Here is an 11,910-nt window from a genome sequence, read left to right on the forward strand (position 1 = left end):
TCGGGTGTGATAAGCTCTACGAACAAATACAACGGGTGCAAGCCGGTTTTGCACATGCGGAATACTTGGAATAAACTTGACGAGCCTAGCATATACAGATATGGCCTCGGTGTTGGGGAACGTAGTAATTCAAAAAAATCCTACGACCACGCAAGATCTATCTAGGAGATGCATAGCAACGAGATGGAAGAGTGTGTCCACGTACCCTCGTAGACCGAAAGTGGAAGCGTTTAGTAACGTGGTTGATGTAGTCGAACGTCTTCGCGATCCAACCGATCCAAGTACCGAACGTATGGCACCTCCGCGTTTAGCACACGTTCAGCTCGATGAAGTCCCTTGTGATCTTGATCCACTTGAGGACGAGGGTGAGTTCCGTCAGCATGACGGCGTGGCGACAGTGATGATGATGTTACCAGCGCAGGGTTTCGCCTAAGCACTACGACGATATGATCGAGGTGTGCAACTGTGGAGGGGGGCACCGCACACGGCTAAGGCAAAACTTGGTATGTTCTAGGGTGCCCCCTACCCCTGTATAGAAAGGAGGGAGGAGGAGGAGGCCGGCCCTAGAGGGGGCGCGCCAAGGGGGGGAGTCCTACTTGGACTCCCGGTCCAAGTAGGATTCGCCCCCCCTTTTCTTATTCCAACTAGGAGAAGGAGGGAAGGGGGGAGGGGAGAACGAAGGAGGGGGGCACCGCCCCTCCTAGTCCAATTTGGACCAGCCCATGGAGGGGCGCGCGGCCACCCCTTGAGTCCCTTCTCTCCTTTCCCCTAAATCCCATTAAGGCCCATCAACTCCCCGGGGGGCTCCGGTAACCTCCCGGTACTCCGGAAAATACTGGAACTTCTCTGGAACCATTTCGATGTCCGAATATAGCCTTCCAATATATCAATCTTTATGTCTCGACCATTTCGAGACTCCTCGTCACGTCTGTGATCTCATCCGGGATTCCGAACAAACTTCGGTCATCAAAACACATAACTCATAATACAAATCATCATCAAAGTTTAAGCGTGCGGACCCTACGGGTTCGAGAACTATGTAGACATGATCGAGACACATCTCCGATCAATAACCAATAGCGGAATCTGGATGCTCATATTGGCTCCTACATATTCTATGAAGATCTTTATCAGTCAAACCGCATAACAATATACATTGTTCCCTTTGTCATCGGTATGTTACTTGCTCGAGATTCGATCGTCAGTATCATCATACCTAGTTCAATCTCATTACCGACAAGTCTCTTTACTTGTTCTGTAATACTTCATCCCGCAACTAACTCATTAGTCACATTGCTTGCAAGGCTTACAGTGATGAGCATTACTGAGAGGGCCTAGAGATACCTCTCCGATACACGGAGTGACAAATCCTAATCTCGATCTATGCCAACCCAACAAACACCTTTGGAGACACCTGTAGAGAATCTTTATAATCACCCAGTTACGCTGTGACGTTCGATAGCACACAAGGTGTTCCCCGGTATTCGGGAGTTGCATAATCTCATAGTCTGGGGAACATGTATAAGTCATCAGTAAAGCAGTATCAATGAAACTGTAACGATCGTAATGCTAAGCTAACGGATGGGTCTTGTCCATCACATCATTCTCCTAATGATGTGATCCTGTTCATCAAATGGCAACACATGTCCATGGTTAGGAAACATAACCATCTTTGATTAACGAGCTAGTCAAGTAGAGGCATACTAGGGACACTATGTTTTGTCTATGTATTCACACATGTATCAAGTTTCCGGTTAATACAATTCTAGCATGAATAAGAAACATTTATCATGAAATAAGGAAATAAATAATAACTTTATTACTGCCTCTAGGGCATATTTCCTTCAGTCTCCCACTTGCACTAGAGTCAAAAATGTAGATTACAAAGTAATGATTCTAACACCCATGGAGTTTTGGTGTTGATCATGTTTTGCTCGTGGAAGAGGCTTAGTCAACGGTTCTGCAACATTCAGATCCGTATGTATCTTGCAAATCTCTATGTATCCCCCCGACACTTGATGACGAATGGAATTTGAGCGTCTCTTGATGTGCTTGGTTCTCTTGTGAAATCTGGATTCCTTCGCCAAGGCAATTGCACCAGTATTGTCACAAAAGATTTTCATTGGACCCGATGCACTAGGTATGACACCTAGATCGGATATGAACTCCTTCATCCAGACTCCTTCATTAGCTGCTTCCGAAGTTGCTATGTACTCCGCTTCACACGTAGATCCCACCACGACGCTTTTCTTGGAACTGCACCAACTGACAGCTCCACCATTCAATAAAAATATGTATCCGGATTGCGACTTAGAGTCATTCGGATCAGTGTCAAAGCTTGCATTGACGTAACCATTTACGACTAGCTCTTTGTCACCTCCATAAACGAGAAACATATTCTTAGTCCTTTTTAGGTCTTTCAGGATGTTCTTGACCATTGTCTAGTGCTCCTCTCCGGGATTACTTTGGTACCTCCCTGCTATACTTATATCAAGGCACACATCAGGTCTGGTACACAACATTGCATACATGATAGAACCTATGGTTGAAGCATAGGGAGTGACTTTCATTTTCTCTCTATCTTCTGCAATGGTTGGGCGTTGAGTCTGACTCAACTTCACACCTTGTAACACAGGCAAGAACCCTTTCTTTGACTAATCCATTTTGAACTTCTTCAAAACTTTATCAAGGGATGTGCTTTGTGAAAGTCCATTTAAGCGTCTTGACAGATTTCTATAGATCTTGATGCCCAATATGTACGCAACTTCACCGAGGTCTTTCATTGAAAAACTCTTATTCAAGTATCCCTTTATGCTATCCAGATATTCTATATCATTTCCAATCAACAATATGTCATCCACATATAATGTTAGAAATTCTACAGAGCTCCCACTCACTTTTTTTGTAAATACAAGCTTCTCCAAAAGTCTGTGTAAAACCATATGATTTGATCACACTATCAAAGCGTTTATTCCAACTCCGAGAGGTTTGCACCAGTCCATAAATGGATCGCTGGATCTTGCACACTTTGTTAGCACCCTTTGGATTGACAAAACCTTCTGGTTGCATCATATACAACTATTCTTCCAAAAATCCATTCAGGAATGTAGTTTTGACATCCATCTGCCAAATTTCATAATCATAAAATGCAGCAATTGCTAACATGATTCGGACAGACTTAAGCATCACTACGGGTGAGAAAGTCTCATGATAGTCAACTCCTTGAAGTTGTTGAAAACCTTTCGCAACAAGTCGAGCTTTGTAGACAGTAACATTACCGTCGGCATTAGTCTTCTTCTTGAAGATCCATTTATTTTCTATGGCTTGCCGGTGATCGGGCAAATCCACCAAAGGCCACACTTTGTTCTCATACATGGATCCCATCACAGATTTCATGTCCTCAAGCCATTTCACGGGATCTGGGCTCACATCATAGCTTCCTCATAGTTTGTAGGTTCATCATGGTCTAGTAACATGACTTCCAGAACAGGATTACCGTACCACTCTGGTGTGGACCGTACTCTGGAAGACCTACAAGGTTTTGTAGTAACTTGATGTGAAGTTTCATGATCATCATCATTAGCTTCCTCACTAATTGGTGTAGGAGTCACCGGAACTGATTTCTGTGATGAACTACTTTCCAATTCGGGAGAAGGTACAATCACCTCATCAAGTTCTACTTTCCTCCCACTCACTTCTTTTGAGAGAAACTCCGTCTCTACAAAGGATCCATTCTTAATTTTTTGCCTTCGGATCTGTGATAGAAGGTGTACCCAACAATTTCCTTTGGGTATCCTATGAAGACGCACTTCTCCAATTTGGGTTCGAGTTTATCAGGTTGAAGCTTTTTCACATAAGCATCGCAGCCCCAAACTTTAAGAAATGACAACTTTGGTTTCTTGCCAAACCATAGTTCACAAGGCGTCGTCTGAACGGATTTCGATGGTGCCCTATTTAAAGTGAATGCAGCCGTCTCTAAAGCATAACCCCAAAACGATAGCGGTAAATCAGTAAGAGACATGTAAATCACACCATATCTAATAAAGTATGGTTATGATGTTCGGGCACACCATTTCGCTGTGGTGTTCCAGGTGGCGTAAGTTGTGAAACTATTCCGCATTGTTTCAAATGAAGACCAAACTCGTAACTCAAATATTCGCCTCCATGATCAGATCATAGAAACTTTATTTTCTTGTTATGATGAACACTTCACTCTGAAATTCTTTGATCTTTTCAAACATTTAAGACTTATGCTTCATTAAGTAGATATACCCATATCTGCTTAAATCATCTGTGAAGGTAAGAAAATAGCGATACCCGCCACGAGCCTCAACACTCATTGGACTGCATACATCAGTATGTATTGTTTCCAATAAGTCAGTAGCTCGTTCCATTGTTCCGAAGAACGGAGTTTTAGTCATCTTTCCCATGAGGCACGGTTCGCAAGCTCCAAGTGATTCCAAAAGCCCATTAGCATGGAGTTTCTTCATGCGCTTTATGCTGATATGACCTAAACGACAGTGCCACAAATAAGTTGCACTATAATTATCAACTTTGCATCTTTTGGCTTCAATATTATGAACATGTATATCACCACGATCGATATTCAACAAAAATAGACCACTCAGCAAGGGTGCATGACCATAAAAGATATTACTCATATAAATAGAACAACCATTATTCTCCGATTTAAATGAATAACCGTCTCGCATCAAACAAGATCCAGATATAATGTTCATGCTCAATGCTGGCACCAAATAACAATTATTCAGGTCTAAAACTAATCCTGAAGGTAGATGTAGAGGTAGCATGCCGACGACGATCACATCGACCTTGGAACCATTTCCCTCGCGCATCGTCACCTCGTCCTTAGCCAATCTTCATTTAATCCGTAGCCCCTGTTTCGAGTTGTAAATATGAGCAACAGAATCAATATCAAATACCCAGGCACTACTACGAGCATTAGTAAGGTACACATCAATAACATGTATATCAATTATACCTTTCACTTTGCCATCCTTCTTATCCGCCAAATACTTGGGGGAGTTCTGCTTCCGGTGACCAGTCCCTTTGCAGTAGAAGCACTCAGTTTCAGGCTTAGGTCCAGACTTGGGTTTCTTCTCCTGAGCAGCAACTTTCTTGCCGTTCTTCTTGAAGTTCCCCTTCTTTCCTTTGCCCTTTTTCTTTAAACTAGTGGTCTTGTTGACCATCAACACTTGATGCTCCTTTTTGATTTCTACCTCCGCAGCCTTTAGCATTGCGAAGAGCTCGGGAATTGTCTTGTTCATCCCTTGCATATTATAGTTCATCATGAAGCCTTTATAGCTTGGTGACAGTGATTGAAGAACTCTGTCAATGACACTATCATCAGGAAGATTAACTCCCAGCTGAGTCAAGTGGTTATGATACCCAGACATTTTGAGTATATGTTCATTGACAGAACTATTCTCCTCTATCTTGCAGCTATAGAACTTGTTGGAGACTTCATATCTCTCAACTTGGGCATTTGCTTGAAATATTAACTTCAACTCTTGGAACATCTCATATGCTCCATGATGTTCATAACGTCTTTGAAGTCCCGTTTCTAAGCCGTAAAGCATGGAACGCTGAACTATCGACTAGTCATTAGCTTTGTTGTGCCAGACGTTCTTAACGTCACAGTAGCATCTACAGCAGGCCTAGCACCCAGCGGTGCTTCCAGGACGCAATTCTTCTATGCAGCAATGAGGATAATCCTCAAGTTACGGACCCAGTCCGTGTAATTGCTAGCATCATCTTTCAACTTAACTTTCTCTAGGAATGCATTAAAATTGAAAGGAACGGTAGCACGGGCCATTGATCTACAATAACATAGACATGCAAAATAACTATCAGGACTAAGTTCATGATAAATTAAAGTTCAGTTAATCATATTACTTAAGAACTCCCACTTAGATAGACATCCCTCTAGTCATCTAAATGATCACGTGATCCAAATCAACTAAACCATGTCCGCTCATCACGTGAGATGGAGTAGTTTTCAGTGGTGAACATCTCTATGTTGATCATATCTACTATATGATTCACGCTCGACCTTTCGGCCTCTATTGTTCCGAGGCCATATCTGCATATGCTAGGCTCGTCAAGTTTAACCCGAGTATTCTGCACGTGCAAAGCTGGCTTGCACCCGTTGTATGTGAATGTAGAGCCTATCACACCCGATGATCACGTGGTGTCTCAGCACGAAGAACTGTCGCAACAGTGCATACTCAGGGAGAACACTTATACCTTGAAATTTAGTAAGGGATCATCTTATAATGCTACCGTCGTACTAAGAAAAATAATATGCATAAAAAGATAAACATCACATGCAATCAAAATTTGTGACATGATATGGCCATCATCATCTTGCGCTCATGATCTCCATCACCAAAGCATTGTCATGATCTCCATCGTCACCGTCTTGACACCTTGATCTCCATCATAGCATCGTTGTCGTCTCTCCAACTATTGCTACTACGACCTATCGCTACCGCTTAGTGATAAAGTAAAGCAATTACTTGGCGATTGCATTTCATACAATAAAGCGACAACCATATGGCTCCTGCCAATTACCGATAACTTTGTTACAAAACATGATCATCTCATACAACAATTTATATCATGTCATGTCTTGACCATATCACATCACAACAAGCCCTGCAAAAACAAGTTAGACGTCCTCTACTTTGTTGTTGCAAGTTTTACGTGGCTGCTACGGCATTCTAGCAAGAACCATTCTTACCTACGCATGAAAGCCACAATGATTTCTCGTCAAGTGTGCTATTTTAACCTTCAACAAGGACCGGCCATAGTCAAACTCGATTCAACTAAAGTTGGAGAAACAGACACCCGCCAGCCACCTATGTGCAAAAGCACGTCGGTAGAACCAGTCTCATGAACGCGGTCATATAATGTCGGTCTGGGCCGCTTCATCCAACAATACCGCCGAATAAAAGTAAGACGTTGGTGGTAAGCAGTATGACTATTATCGTCCACAACTCTTTGTTTTCTACTCGTGCATAAAACATCTACGCATAGACCTGGCTCTAATACCACTGTTGTGGAACGTAGTTGAAAGTGCAACTATCCCTGGGTGGTTTTGGTAATTCCTAACAACATATATCTCATTGAGCTAATGCTACTTCAAGATAAATATTTCAGGAAAGCTCAATGATTGGCATGTCACGGATGAGAAAAGTGGATCCCTCAAAATGCTAAGGACGAAAGGATGGCTCAAGCTCAAAGCACAAGACTCTACATTTTCTATTTTAGTGATCCAAGATCACATTGAGTCTATAGGAAAAGCCAATACTATCAAGGAGGGATGAGGTGTTGCTTAATGGCATTCTTGCTTAAAATGCTTAGTGATATGCTCCAAAGCCCTCAACTACTTTCTCACATCCACTTATGACCTAAACCAAAAGTCAAACTCGGCCCCACCGATTCTTCCTATCCGGCGCCATCGAGTTCAGATGTCATAGCCACTGCCACAGATCCTAGGCAAATCAGTCTCACCGATAGGGATCTCGGTCTCACCGATATGGGGTTGTAATCTCTCTATTTCCCTTTGTAACGTTTTGGTCAAACCGAGATGAGAGATTGGTCCCACCGAGATTGCAACGCAAACTCTCTGTTTCCTTTTCGTAACGTTTCGGTCTTACCGAGAAGAGCAAATCGGTCCCATCGAGTTTGCCTGACCAACCCTTTGTGTGTCCATTACCAAAATTGGTCCCACCAAGTTTGTGTAATCGGTCTCACCGAGATTACGTTATGCCCTAACCCTAATCATATCGGTCATACCGAGTTGCATGTCGGTCCCACCGAAAATCCTAACAGTCACATGATTTGCTAAATCGGTCCGACCAAGTTTGACGATTCGGTCCCATCGAGATTGGTAAATTGTGTGTAACCGTTAGATTTTGTGTGGAGGCTATATATACCCTCCAACCACTCTTCATTCGTGGAGAGATCCATCAGAACATGCCTACACTTCCAACATATATTTTCTGAGAGAGAACCACCTACACTTGTGTTGAGACCAAGATATTCCATTCCTACCATATGAATCTTGATCTCTAGCCTTCCCCAAGTTGCTTTCCACTCAAATCTTCTTTCCACCAAATTCAAATCCCGTGAGAGAGAGTTGAGTGTTGGGGAGACTATCATTTGAAGCACATAGCAAGGAGTTCATCATCAACACACCATTTGTTACTTCTTGGAGAGTGGTGTCTCCTAGATTGGCTAGGTGTCACTTGGGAGCCTCTGACAAGATTGTGGAGTTGAACCAAGGAGTTTGTAAGGGCAAGGAGATCGCCTACTTCATGAAGATCTACCGCTAGTGAGGCAAGTCCTTCATGGGCGACGACCATGGTGGGATAGACAAGGCTGCTTCTTCATGGACCCTTCGTGGGTGGAGCCCTCCGTGGACTCCCGCGGCCGTTACCCTTCGTGGGTTGAAGTCTCCATCAACGTGGATGTACGATAGCACCACCTATCGGAACCACGACAAAAACATCCGTGTATCCTATTGCGTTTGCACTCTCCAAACCCTTCCCTTTACATTCTTGCAAGTTGCATGCTTTACTTTCCACTGCCCATATACTCTTTGCATGCTTGCTTGAATTGTGTTAAGCTTGCTTGAGTCATGCTAAGTTGCTAAAATCTGCCAATAACTAAAATTAGGAAAAGGATAGATTTTTATTTGGTCAAGTAGTCTAATCACCCCCCCTCTAGACATACTTTCGATCCTACAAGTGGTATCAGAGCTTTGGTCTCCATTTGCCTTGATCTCCATAGCTTTTGGTGATCATAGCCTTGGTTTCACAACCTAGGAGAGTATGGCGTCTAGCGAGGGAAATTACCACCGTAGAGGTCCTTACTTTGATGGTACTAATTTTGCTAGTTGGAAGCATAAGATGAAAATGCATATTCTTGGACATAACCCCGCCGTTTGGGCTATTGTGTGTATTGGCTTGCAAGGTGAGTTCTTTGATGGGAGAGAACCGAACCATGAAGCTACCGCGAAAGAGTTGAATATGCTGCAATACAACGCTCAAGCTTGTGACATCCTCTTCAACGGATTGTGCCCCGAAGAATTCAACAAAATCAGCTGTCTTGAGAATGCAAAGGAAATTTGGGATACTTTGATTGATATGCATGAAGGTACCGACTCCGTCAAGGAAACCAAGTTGGATGTGCTTTAAAGTCAGCTTGACAAGTTCAAAATGAAGGATGGTGAAGGCGTCGCTGAAATGTACTCTAGGCTTGCTCTTATCACAAATGAGATTGCCGGCTTAGGAATTGAAGAGATGACCAACAAATTCATCATCAAGAAGATCCTAAGAGCTTTGGACGGAAAATATGATACCGTGTGCACATTGATCCAATTGATGCCCAATTACAAAGATCTCAAGCCAACGGAAGTCATTGGAAGAATTGTTTCTCATGAGATGTCACTCAAGGATAAGGAGGAGCTCCACAACAAGTCAAGTAGTGCTTACAAAGCCTCATGTGAAGCTCCCGCATCATCAAGTGAGAAACAAACCTTCAACGAAGAATTGAGCCTAATGGTGAAGAACTTCAACAAGTTCTACAAGAGTAGAAGCAAGGAAAGAAGTTCCAAGTCAAGGTCATACACTGACAAAAGATCTTCTAGTCGTGAGTGTAATTGTTACAATTGTGGAAGACCCAGACACTATTCCAATGAGTGTACGACACCCTACAAAAGAAGAGAAGATTCTCCAAAAAGAAGAAGTAGAAGAGAAGAATCACCATCAAGAGAGAGAAGGAGTAGAGATGATCGTTATGAATAAAGAACATCCCGGAGAAGCAAGGATTCGGAAAGGAAGGACAAGTCATCAAGGAGCTACACAAAACGAAGACATCAAGCTCATGTTGGTGAATGGGTATCCGGCTCCGACTCCGACAATCACTCCGAGAGAAGCTATCACTCCGACTCCGAATGTACTCAAGATGAAGGTGTTGCCCGTCTAGCACTTGTGTCGACCAACTCCTACGACATATTTAATTCACCAAATGAAGGACTTGGAAGATGCTTCATGGCTAAAGGCCCAAAGGTATCACACCCCGAGTATGTTGATTTCAATAGTGATGAAGATGACTTGTTAGGTGATGATGATTTACTTGTTGACAACTCTAGTGACGAATACTATGATGAAACGTCAATAAATCATGCTAATCAAGATAAAATGAATGACAATGATAAGGAGAAGATTGAGCTCCTAACTAAAGAACTAAACACTCTTAAGTTAGCTCGTGAAACTATCTTAGATCATCGAGAACTTTTGAGGACTCATGAGAAGTTACGCTTTGAAAAGCTCAATCTTGAGCAAGAGCATGAGTTCTTAAAGGCAATCAATGATGATCTTCGCAAGAAAAGTTCTTCTTACATTGCCAAGCGTTTACTCTTATCTACTTACATGCCTCAAGTCAAGTCTAGTGACAAGAACAAGAAAGATTCTTCCTCTAGTAGTAACAATAATCATGCTAAATCCAATGTTGTTGCTTCTAGTAGTTCTCTTGATTCCACTAATGATTCTCTTAGCCAAGTTACACTTGAGCAAGAAAATAGCTTATTGAAGGGAATTATAGAGAAAGGTGTGTACAAGAGCCTTGCCGGGAGTAAGCAATTTGAGGAAATTGTACGCAAGCAAGGAAGGCACCGGAAGAACCAAGGTGTTGGTTTTGAACGAAAGTTCAGTGCCAATGGAGTTGAGTGGGAAGAAGATCAATACCCCAAGACGAAGTTTGTTCCTCAACAAGAGAAGTATGATCCTACTTCCTTTAAGGGGACACAAGCTAAAGATGATCTTCCACCACAAGACCACAAGCAAAAAGGCAAGGACAAGCTTCAAGAGGAAATTGATGCATTTGAAGAAGCTCCTAAGGCCTTGGTCAAGTGGGTTCCCAAGACTACGTCAAGTTCTACTTCATCAAGTACGACTACAACACCAAGGATTCCCATCAAGATGATGTGGATCCTGAAGAAGATGAACTAGAGAGTTCTTGAGGGTGACTCCGCCAACATTCTTCACTCATATCATTTTGGCAAGGACAAGTGCAATCAACTTCCACATCTTGCACTAGTTCAAGGAGTCACAAACCCTCTTGTTGGTAAGACAAGGGACAAGGTAACCCAATGCTTTCATGGACATCATCTTGTGTGTGCATCACTCTATGTCTATGGATATCCTTGTTTGTTCCTTGTGGGACTAACCCGTGTAGGTATTGAAAGGGCAACTCACTCCAATGGATTGCTCCAAATGATCTACATCAACATTGAGCATCCACATCTTCAACACCTACATGAAGTCATCATCGACAAAACCCAAGGTTAGTTCATCCCTCTTAGGGGGGATCTCACATCTAGGGGGAGCTTTACTCTAAGAATTGAGCTAAAGCAACTCTAATGGTGTGAACACAACAACATTTTATGTAAAAGTGGTAACCCCACTTGTGCTTAAACGATGAGTATGACCTATGATCAAATGTTCTCATTTGACTCCTAAGTCAATATACTCATACATAGATGACCTAGTCATCGCCAATTGCTTGATAGATGCTAGAATGGTTGTGCATGCTTTGACACATATTTCATTTGCCATTTTATTGTGTGAGCATGTTGGTTGCATATTTTACTTATTCGAGGACATCCACTTGTAGTTTTGATTGTTTGGTTTCTTTTGTTGCCAAGTGGATAAGAATGCCTAAGAACCTTCTCTAGCTATCTATGCTTTTCTTGTCTCAAACTCTATTCATGCCACACCACAAAGTTTGATCAAGTCAGATTCGAACCACTCTGTGTGAGGAGCACTCGGAGTCCCCAATTCGTCATAGACTTAAACTTCCAAAACCTCTTTGTGCATTTCG

This window comes from Triticum dicoccoides, chromosome 5B (assembly GCF_002162155.2).
Source record: "Triticum dicoccoides isolate Atlit2015 ecotype Zavitan chromosome 5B, WEW_v2.0, whole genome shotgun sequence".
Lineage (NCBI taxonomy): Eukaryota > Viridiplantae > Streptophyta > Magnoliopsida > Poales > Poaceae > Triticum > Triticum dicoccoides.